We start from the raw sequence: 11,917 nt of genomic DNA on the forward strand, positions 1-11,917 counted from the left end.
TGTTTTAACAAAAGTTGTTTGGTATGGAGGGGGACGTTATGTGGTGTAAATATATTTTTTATACCTATGATATAATGGGGGAGATTTCAAAGTCACTTTAATTTTTTTAAGTGTATGTTAAGACGAGTTCAACGAGCTGCCAACAAAGTCATTTCCTTTTATGGAAGGTCGTAAAATTGCGAAAAACCGGGAGTCGGATATTTGACCTTGTATGCATCTGAACCAAAACAGACACGACTATTAGAGAAATTCTCTTCCTCCGAAGAAGTTACTACCAAGTAAAGCTAGCACATAGTTAAAAACTATAAATTAATTACGTGCATTTATACCTACCAATATGTTCAATTTTGAATTATTGAAAACTTCCTTCTATGGGCATCCCTTCCACATGTCCTTCATTATTGTACTCGTTGAACTCGTCTTAACATACACTATCATATTATGTATACAAAAATATAGTATTCCATTTAAAAAAATTCAACTGACTTTGAAATCTCCCTCATCATACCAGATACAAACAAAATATTTACACCACATAACGTCCCCCTCCATACCAAACAACTTTTGTTAAAACATTTCTTTCGTAACATCACTTCCTTAAAAGATATTTCACTGTATTGAGATAAAACGGACATCCTGTATAACTGGCATAAATTTACAAAACGTATTTTTTAAATTTTCATTACGGGCTCATATAAAATAGTTGTAAAAGCGACCTTCACTATTTCCTTCGCGATTCCGTCCAATTGTAATTTTTTCAAAATTTTTTGTGCTCGTTATCTAGAAAACTAATCCTTCTAACTTCTAAAAAAAGCTCAAGTTGTTTGGTCCAATTTTAAAAAAGTTATTCTGTTTTTAAAGACTTCTGTAATCCACTGTATATACACACTTACGTGTATATTCACTGTATATTTACTTAGAAATCGTAAATATACAAGTTCACATTAAATAAACGAATTCAGCTAATCGGTGTGCGTTTAACCAACCGGAGTTTATGGCACGGATTCCAGGCGACGTTACTTTTGAGAAGTTTTTTCTACGATTTCCTTGATAACAATAGCCTATTCAAGCCAGAGGGAAAATCCGGTTTATTTCTTGATGGCCGCGGAAATTCTCTACTTCTGCGGGCAATATGGTGACTCGGTACTTGCCTCTGCGCGCTCAGTGACGGTAAACATGCCATAAACCCGTAAAATCGACGTTTCGGCAAGATCGCCACGCGGAGCTGACACCCCCTTTTGGGACCGTCTCTCCCTCTCCGCCTACACCCCACTCTGCGGACCACGGGGGAGTGCTCAAGGGCCCAGGAGGACGGCTCTAGGGGGTGAAAGGCCGACGATTTGCCAATGAGGTTAACTCCCCACCTTGACAAAATCATATATAACAAGCAAATTCACGACATTCTAGGATTCTAAAAGTCTAAGTAAAACACTCGACATTACCTTGAGCGCGCCAGTCCGCGATATTCGACATTGTGAAGTCACAAGTGCTGTTAAGGCGTATCCTGTAGCCGGATTTATGGCAGCGAGTCAAGTGGTCGCCGTCGCAGGCAAATATCGTTTTCTCAAAACACCACAAGTGTTTGTTGCGCTGCCTGCCACACTTAGTCCCTAGGACCAGACCCTGCCATAGATCCTGGAGTCTCCGAACGGAAAATAGAAAAAGTGCGATCACCATCGCGACAATAATTAGTTGGCACATACGTGCAATAATCTCCAACGCCAATTCGACCTTCCAACTATCACGAAGCGCGGGAAGCTGCGTTAACAGTGTGGATGGTACTCGCCTTCACAGCACTCACTGTGTTGATAAACATGTCCGATCGCTACTACTGTCGCCGACCGACCCGATGAATATTATTTGTGCGTCACAGTGTTGACGGTTAATTTTCGCAACGATTAAATAACGTCCACTCCACTGAGTTTAATTAAATGAAGACATTTTGCAAATTGAATATAGTGGACTGTATTTTTGTGTATAATAAATACGACACTTTCGTTTATGAGACTATGTATATTTTTACAAATTATAATCTATAAGTGGGATGAATACAAGAATGTCTTAGGTATGTATTGTTTGAAAGATCTTGTGTGTTTGCATATTGCTGCTCGTGTATCGTCGATGTATGTAAACTTGACTAAATTCCTATTAGTTGAATGGTTTTTGTTGAACGAGTAAATTTAAACTCTGATTCGTTGTTGCATGTGTGTTCTTACGCACAGAAGAGGGTAAGAAGAGTGTAAAGTGAAAAATTACAAATATGTTTTTCTTTTTCCTAATTTCTTCGGCGCATTTGGCAAGCGAAAGGCGGTATACGGCAAAACAATAAAATCGGGCATGTAAGACGTGTAATCGTCTACATTTGAGGGATTAAGTTTTAATCTCTACTTAAAACTCGAAAGTCCCTGGCAGCAGGTCATAATTGTACAACCTAACAAACATGTAAAAACATAATTTATTGACAAATAAAAATTTCAAGATTACTATAATCCTTTTTTATGACCGGAGTAAAATCGTTATATTATATCATCATAATATATGTAGAATATTCTTTTCATCAAGCCGCAAATGGTATAAAAATTTCTATTTAAAAAAATATGGCGGGGTACAACGTGACCCGTCAATGATACTTATCTTAGTATAGGTGAGATGCGCATCTCTGACGTATGAAGTGCAGGTGCGATGCAGTGTAAAAGTGCACTCGTGTCTGCGATTTTAATTCACGAAAGGATCAGTGTGTACATGATAGTGGTTGCGGTGGAAAAACTTTTATGTTACTGACGTATGCTATCGTCCTTTTAATACCATGCAACTATATTGAATATTTTCTGTTTCCCTCTTACGCCTGGAAAAATAATCTTGGTACAACCTGGAATAAATAAATTCTAATAATGGAGTTTCGTTACTAAACAAATGTTTCATTACAGTCAACAAAATTATAGAAATGTAGTAAAAAATGCGCAGAAGGGATACACAAGGTATCTTCATATATAAATTATACGTGTAGTTTTCTTCTTGCAATTAAGCTTATTGTTTACTATTTTTATTTTTTACATGTGTCACGTATTGTAAAAGAAAGCATTTCAATGTATGTATATATTTTATTATATTTGACACTTTCATATTGTATTAAGTTGTAAATTATATCATTATTAATTATATATGTACGTATATATTTTCCCATACGTGTACTTTATGTGTTAACACAAACACTTGACGATATATAAATATATAAATACATATATACTTCTATGTTATGAAGAGAAATATTTGGTTCAGTAAGGAAAGTGCCAGTTAAAAGGGAGTGTTCGATTGTGGAAAGCTGCAAGCAAATCGGATTTGGCCGTTATTGCTCCTTTGAATCGAAATACCACGGTGATCGTTCTCTCTGTTGCTGGCTGCGGGTCCACTGCTATATCTCCCTTTTTATATCTGACTTTTCGCCTCTTTTCTCGCACGTATCTTCTCCTCTTACTTCCAGTATCGTCTGTAAATCTAGAAACGAATGCGTCTCTGTCCAGATTACAAATCGGAAGCGGTTTAGCTACTCGCCTTTCATAAAGAGAAACGAACACGTACGTACCAAGACGCACTCGAGGCCCAATCTTAGTATTCCTAGCTTTCCCCCTTTCCACTTTGTTTTCCTTCCACCTGTATTTTCATCCTTCGCCCTTTGCCTCTTTCCATCGCAGTGCTTTTGCATGCTAACAGCAACTGCGGCTCGATTATATGAGAGAAATAAATCGAGTTCTACGTGAAGTGACTTGGCTATTTCGAAGAAATTCAAATACTAACCGCGACTCGGAAAGCAAACTTGAAGGAATGTTAAGTAGGTCCTCGCTAGTGACAAAGAGATGGATTTTATTCGGGTTAGTTAGAAAGTGCTGTCTCTTTTTATGCCTCTTGTGTAGCTTATATTGAAAAACATCTTCTCTCATATTAACTTGGAACACATAATGCGAATCATTTTATACGACAACCGTGCTCCACTTTTGAAGTGTATGTAGTTCGTTAATGCTGGTTACACAAGAAGTCTTCATTTTGCTAATAAAATCATTTTTATCTGTCGCTTTTATATCGTATTCAATCTTTAACAACCTCCTTGATCGATTTTCATTTTCAAGATTTAAGTCCATAGTTTTAAACCTTGGAAATTATTTCTGTACTGTTGTAACGTTAATAATAATAACGTCCCCTAGCAGAGTACTTACATTTGTGGCATTCTCGTGTTCTACCGCGGTAGTTGTGCTACTTTCTCTCTGGAATTTGTGAAAAACGCAGTACCATAAATGTGCCTTCTCCTTTGATGTTTTTTGTTACACTTTTAATGATAAACTTATGACATCCGTCTTGCCATTGCTTTTATGCTTCAGGTCTGAGTAATGCGAATCAGGTTAACAGAAAATTCAAAATGAACACTCCAAACAATTCTAAAACGCAAGAAAATATTTAGATAGGTAAAAGATGATAGAACTTTTCGACATACTTAACATTTATATTCTCGCTTTCATTTTATTTGGCAGTGTTGGATATGATCGTCGAAGATATGATATTTTATACAATATAAAAAAAATGTGATTTCAAAACTGCAAGTTATTTTTAATATAAATACAATTTCCTTCATATGTGATTATTTTATAAAATAAGCCTTTCTATGACTTTATATACTTTTATTACTATTAAGGCTGATCTAAGTAATATATAGAATGTACATTTTAATTGCAGCTCCCAAAATATTATTATCAAGTGACCTTTAATAATTAACATTGTTAGTTACATTACTGTTGAGGTCACTTTACCAGTTACAGAGTGAAAAACGTGCATTTCACTTTTATTGTAATATATTATTTTTTAGTATTATCTTCTTACTATTTTTTCACTTTTTATGATAAAATTACATTAAAATACGTTTTATAAAAACGAATGGGAAGAATTATAACATAAACATACGTTGAAATATGCATCCTTCAAAAATTGTGCAAAAAAGAAAAAAAATAGTTATTGTTGTATTTCAAAATATTAAAAGTTGTACAATGTACAAACAATTATCGCTTTTAATACAAATAATATCGATGATCTTTAACAATTTCAAATAATGAACACAGTTATAATGTATAAAAATTGAATAAATATCATCAATGTATCCCTAACAATAAATTAGACACTGTTACTTCAACTATAATATTTTTGTCATAATTTTTTATGGAAGTATTTTTTAGTATGTATTTTAACATTTATGTTCTTATTTCTACACATTGAACTTATTGGTGTAGTTTCTATGTTTAACTCTGAGACAATCTAAGTGTTGGCTCCCACAATGTTCATGAAGCCTGATTATATAGCAAATAACTCTTTATTTGCTACACAGTTTGTTATGTAACAGTAATGCAATGTAACTGAGTTCTTAAATGTTAAATGTGTGCGAGTCCAATGTCCTGAGGTTCAAAATTCGTGTAATCGTTCGTACCAGAGTTCAAAATTCTATGTTTCACTAATGTGTTCTTACAACAATGTCTTCCCTCCTCTATCCCTGTCCAGTCCATTTGGGTCCCTCGACGGGGGTGAGATTTTGGTGGGAGGCCAAAACTCCCAATCGAGTTAGGGCCTTGGTCGACGCCCGTCGCCAACCGCTCACCTTTAGGGAAGGGCTGTTCTGGGTGAGGTACGCGTCACCTGAGCTTCTGGGAAAACCCCACGGTAACGGTACCGCTCGCTCGCTCGCATGTGCCTCAGCTCGCGTGGATTTATGATACGTCAATTGCTATTGAGATGCACGAAGAAACTCCAAATTCTCCACTTTTATGAGAGGTTTGGAACCCTCCTGACAATAAGGAATAACTAACGAACGAAACATTAAACGCGTATTCAAACCTTAATCTCAAAAATAGCAGAGTCGCGTCCGTATCGTAAACCTGGTCTAAACTTAAGTATCCTTAACACTAAGCAAAATGTCTTATCTGACTTGAATAGCTCTAATTTCTTTCGTGCTTTTGGTAATATGAACAAATGACAATAGAAGAAATTGTTTCTTTCGAAGGGGCAAACAGCGTTTAACCGATTGGGTTTATGATACGGATGCTAGGCAACGTTATTTCTGCGAAGATTTTCGCGTTACAGTCGACCACTCAAGCCAGAAATCAAGGCCCGGAAGTTACTGTATGGACGCAGGAATTCTACATTTCTGCGTGCCATATGGGTTACCAGGTACTTTCTTCTGCTCGCTGAGTAATGATAGACGATAAACTCGGAGTACGACGCATCGGCAAGCAGTTGACGCGGAACTACTTCTGCCTTCAGTCTGTCTCTCCCCATTGACCTGCACCTCTACTTCGTTAGCCTCCAAACCACCTTGGTGGGCGGAGTGCTCGCGGGTTTAGAAGGACTCTCCAAGGAGATGAGACAGCCACTAATTTACAGATCAAGCCCACCTACTGCAAATTGCTATAAAGAAACGAGGAAAACAACAAAAAGGAAATTCTAGGTATAACAAAACGACCGAAGTGTGGTACTGTTCGCGATACTCATCTTCAAATACAAAATTAGTGCGACTAGCTCACGACAATTGACTTCATGTCATACTCGACTTTACTTCTTGTTAGTGGTAGTCGGTTGAGTTGGTACACATGCAATATTACATATACACTAACGCGACCTTCACCACGAAGAAGCACGGGAAGTTGCGTTAACATTGTTATGAAAAATAATTTTTTCAAGATCGTATTTTATGAGATTTCCAAATCCTTTTTAAAAGTAAGATGACATTTTTTTTGTTATTGGATATATATTTCTGTTATTATATTTTTATAACTGACGTGGAAAGTGTTCAACTACTTACAAGGTATGAGGAGGCAGGTTCTCTTCCTGATGATATTTTTGTTTTCTGGCTATACATATATCACAGCTCTTATCACAGAGAAACGGCGATACCCGGTTTGGCCCTCCTACCTCTTTTATCATACTTTCGCCTACGATTTTTTTTTTTTGTTAGCTGCAAAAGATTTACGTAATTTTTTACGTTTATTATTTATCAATATAAAAGTATGAGCGGAAGCAGCAGTTTGTACCGAAATCTATTAAGTGAAGAAAAAGTCAACTGCACGCGTACCTGATGGATCTTTAAATTCATTTTTTCTCGGAAACGAAGTTTCTTATGAAAAAATTTTATTCTCCAGTTTCAGTTTATTTCTACATGTAAAATTAGTCACCACGCGTCCCACCACAGTCTGTATATGTTAACTTTAAATGATTTGAGTCGAATAGATATTAGTACACATTTCAATATTATTAATTTCATGACTTGTAAACATTATTAATTTTATGCCTTTATTAATTATAACCGTTAGAGAAAGTTTTCCTTGATTCCTAATTTTTCACCACAACAACTTTAGCACGATTCTCTAGCCTCTTCAACTTTCATTCGTTACCACTTGTTAAAACTTTGGATTTATAACATGGACCAGACGCCTAGCCACGTTATTGTTGAGTGATTCTTGTTCAACGATTTCTAATGTATTTTATATTTTTGAAGCCAGATACACAAGCCCACCAAGTGTTTTATGTATGCAAAAACTCTGCGTTCCTGCAGTTTATGAACCTTATTGGCGCCTTGCTCCTGCCCACTTAATAGTGATTGACGTGTCGTAAAGCCACAGCATAAAACACGGGCACTTAACCCACGCTAAGACCACTCGCCTTTGAGTCTAACACCCCCCATCAAAGTGCCATGCCACAACCCTACGGACTCTGTCCTTCCAGGGTGAACGGTATACCTAGTAACCAGAGAAAAAATCCGAGGACGATGTCGCGTTCCTAATAATGAACTCGCGTTCGCGACTGTTGCCCGCCGAACTAATCTTGGGCAACCTATTCAAATAGTGGAGCAAGTGATTTATCAAATGCTGGTTCGCGATTACCTCAAACGTTTGACGATTTGACTATCGAAAGGTGTCGTCTCATCTGGTTGATGAACTGAATTTACGAATGATTGCTTTGTGTAATACAGAGTATATGTATATTACCTTCGAAGAAAAGGTGGCTAATTATTAACAAGCTGTTAACAAGTATAATTCTTTACATCTCAACTTTTGACGTATAACACTGTTACAGCGTACACATTCTTTGTGTGAGATATTTGTAAACGCAATATACCATTTGCTTCTTCAAGTCCGTGCAGTTTGCTAAAGAGAAAATAGACTGTTGCACTTTTTATTACTATATATTCATACATATATTGTGTGCGTATACAACACGAGTGTGATCATTGAACGCATCTGTCTCCCTTGATAGGTGTAGTAGCCTACAACGGTATAGAAAGGGTAAATTTCCTTTTCTGGCTAGACGAAGTTAGAAAGGACTTCCGTACTTATGCTTAATGAACTGATGAAGAAGCGATTTATGGTACGTTGTCGCCCCCTGTTAGCGCGTGGAGTTGGAAGTGGACGCTGTTTAAAAGGTACAATCATATAAGACTGATGTGCAATCTGTACCACAAGAGCGTGGACGCGATATCCGTGAAAATTAATTCTTTCTGTAAAAAGTTTTATATACATAGATCGAAAGTACATCCAATAAACTAATGCGCACTTAATTAATAGTGTGTCCAATCTCCACCATTAACGATTATTATACATACTTTCAACCAACTTTTCGGCATATGAGACTGGTAGAGACCTCTATGTTTCTCGAATACGACGAACTAGGGCTTTGAATGTTAAGATATATTTTCCACGCAGCTTATGCTTGGTGACTGGGATGGTCAGTCCAACACGCTGATGCCGTTTCTTGTTTTCCACTCGGTACAAACGCGGCTTCGGTGTTTGGGATCGTTGTCCTCTTGAAGTGTTCATTGGTCTCTAGTTTCATTAAATCACTTTTTCACAGATGTTAAGAGACACTTTTCGTATAATTTAATCATTTTTTGGGCATATAAATTCATTAAATTTCAATTATCTGTAAAGGTACTGTTAATGCCCGTGGTTGTGGCGATGAACTTTCGAGCTTTGTGGATGTTTGCACGATGTTGTGCCGTCTAGACACTGGTTCGAAGGACCACCCAAATGACTGGGACTTGTGAAAACTGATCTATGGTATCTCCTTGTTCGTGGTGGTTCGACGACTCACTCTCCGACGTCCGTGAGAGGGATTTTTGTTGGGACACGCTGATTGGTTAATGGTTAACGATTGCATTTGCCAACCGTGAACAGCATTTTTGTTGGGACACGCTAATTGGTTAATGGTTAACGATTGCATTTGCCAATCAGCGTGTCTAATATCGTTTTTACCGCCCTTCCAGTGCGCCCTTAGCGCGCTGTCACCTTGGGAGGGTGGGTGGCGGTCGCGAGGGGTGAGCGGAAAGTCCCAAAAATCTGGAATTTCCTCCGGGTGACTAATCGGCAAGCGGACCGTTCGTAGCAGATATGCCGTTTATGGTATGTTCGTAGGCTATTGAGCGCGAGGGACACAAATTACTAAAAATCTAGCAAAGCAATTCTAGTGACCCTCGGAGGAGGTAATGAGACCCGTGCAAGCAATAAACGAAAATCCTGAACTCAAAAATAACCGTTCCCGGTCGATCGTGCCATAAACCGTGTCTACAGAAAACCTAACACTAATATTGGGTAACTTTTAGGTTAATATTTCAAACATACCTTTAAATGTTATAAAAGAATGTAGTCACTCTCTCGTTCCACAACTTCTTCCCATCTTTTTAGCAAAACCATTCTTCGGTTTTTCATTAAAATATTTTCAATGTTGTTTCTTATAGAATCGATGTTGTCAAATTTTTTGAATAAAAATATTCTGATGGAGCAATGTCCGGAGAATGTGGCGTGTCTGATCAAATTTCCCAATCGAATTCACGTAATTTTTTTGCACATTTTGTGCTATATATAGGTTGGCATTATCGTAGTGAACAATTACTTTGTTCCGATTTAAGAGTCCTGTACTGTTCACTGCTGTTGCTTCTCTTAACTTTTTTAACTGAGCAGAGTGCACGTCTGAACTAATGGTTTCATTTCTCGAAAGTAACTCGAAATACAAAACACATCGTGAAGAGTATAAACGCTTCGCGGCACGAACTTATTGGACGACCTAATATTTCAAAATGGTACAGCAATGTGGTTTTTCGAATGGTGATAGGCAGTTGTCCCGAACGTTGGACCATTGAATATTTCGTGTGGTATCGTCTCGACTGTTTCACGATTGCGGTAAATGTAGAGAATCCTTTGACGAATTTTTTACGAAAGATGGACTTGTATTAACTTCTACAGCCTGGCTCGATCGCTGTTAAACGCCAGTGTACGCTGATTGGTTATGACAACAAATTTTAATTGTCAATCAGCGTGTCCAATAGATATCGCGAACGTCTTTCTTTCGCGTGCACATTTTTTTTGGAGAAGGTGGAGCGATATGTTACGTGATGTTCAGAAATTTAGGAATGGTGCGGAATTTCCGCCAGGTTCTGACTCATCGGTTTTGTATACCATTAGGAACCGATTACGAGTTACCCCTTAAGAAACTCCGACTTTACAAACGTCTTCGGCTATTGAGGATGAACGAAATAATAATTCTAGAATCTCAGGCAATGAAATAATTTTTTCCGTCGAGAAATATGTGAAAAGTTGAAACGGTAAATTAAGGCGTGGATAAATAGTACATCTTCGCGAGCGTGTCATAAACTGTGTTAAACAAAGAATCGTTTACCGTTTTCTGTTTCTTCGGACGGGACACTTCCCGCGATTATTCAAGCAAATGAATGTTGGATTGATTCTGATAGGTTTGCTTACAAGGGAACTTCGGTAACTCGAAATGTCCGATTTTTTTTAAACTTTGTGGGTTTGTAGGGAACCTCGGGACAAGTATCGGGCAATTTTTTTATCGGCCTAAGTTCGGTTCTTCGGGGTGAAACAGCCCTTGAATGAAGATAAGTGTACCCTATTTCCCTGTATATCTTTAAAACTATAGTAGATATAGTACTATATACTATAGTAGATATAAGGCATAAAAAGCCATTTAATTTTTATTATAAACATTTTTTATATCTACTATAGTAGTATAGTAGTATAGTAGTACAGTATCACTTCACACAGATGTTGTCCTTGTACAAATTGCGAGCCACCCGTGGCTTTAAAACTCCAATGAGTCGATGAAGCGGAGCCTTATTGTAAATGTAAGGTCAATGAAGGAAGGCCAAAAAAAAATGTATTGTTATTGGCCAAAAGTCCCGTGGGTATGCCACGGAACAGCGGTTGTTTATGCACTTAAAATATGTGAAATATGAAAATATAATATATGAGAATATGTGGGACATGCAATAAGTATATTGAAAATATGCCATAATAATGAAACCTTTATTACTTAGATATTATAATTAAAATATAAATCATCGTGGTTTAAAGGAGTGTTTATTACCAAATTAATAAGCAGACTGCGGTTGTTTTTGACGTAATACGCGTCCCGCTGCGACCATGGGATGCACTGAGAGCCGCGGTCGACTGAGGTCGTAAATCTCAGTCCGATTTGAATCGACAACTTGATCGCATGTTTAAAACTCCAGTAGCATTGTTCCATTTCCGTTGGCTTCTCAACAATTTCGCCTCTTAAAATTTCATTGAATCGTGATATGGTTTCAAAACCGCAATTTCTCTTCAAAACTGCATTCCACTTCGACGTCATTCTTTCTCATTTCGAGGTACATATACATTACCGGCCAAAAGTTTGGAATCACCGAGCATTGCAATTTACACAAAAATTTCCAGAAAAAAGTCAGCGACTTTGAGAATTTTTTATCATTCGAATCAATTGTTACACTTAAAAATCGTAGAATTACCTTTTTGCATAAATTAATAAATAATAATATTGATTGTACATCATTATTGGGATCTGTAAGTTTCTACGCACCATCTAGACATTTAAGAAG

Source organism: Habropoda laboriosa, unplaced genomic scaffold, assembly GCF_001263275.1.
Source record: "Habropoda laboriosa isolate 0110345459 unplaced genomic scaffold, ASM126327v1 scaffold350, whole genome shotgun sequence".
NCBI classification, from domain to species: Eukaryota; Metazoa; Arthropoda; class Insecta; order Hymenoptera; family Apidae; genus Habropoda; species Habropoda laboriosa.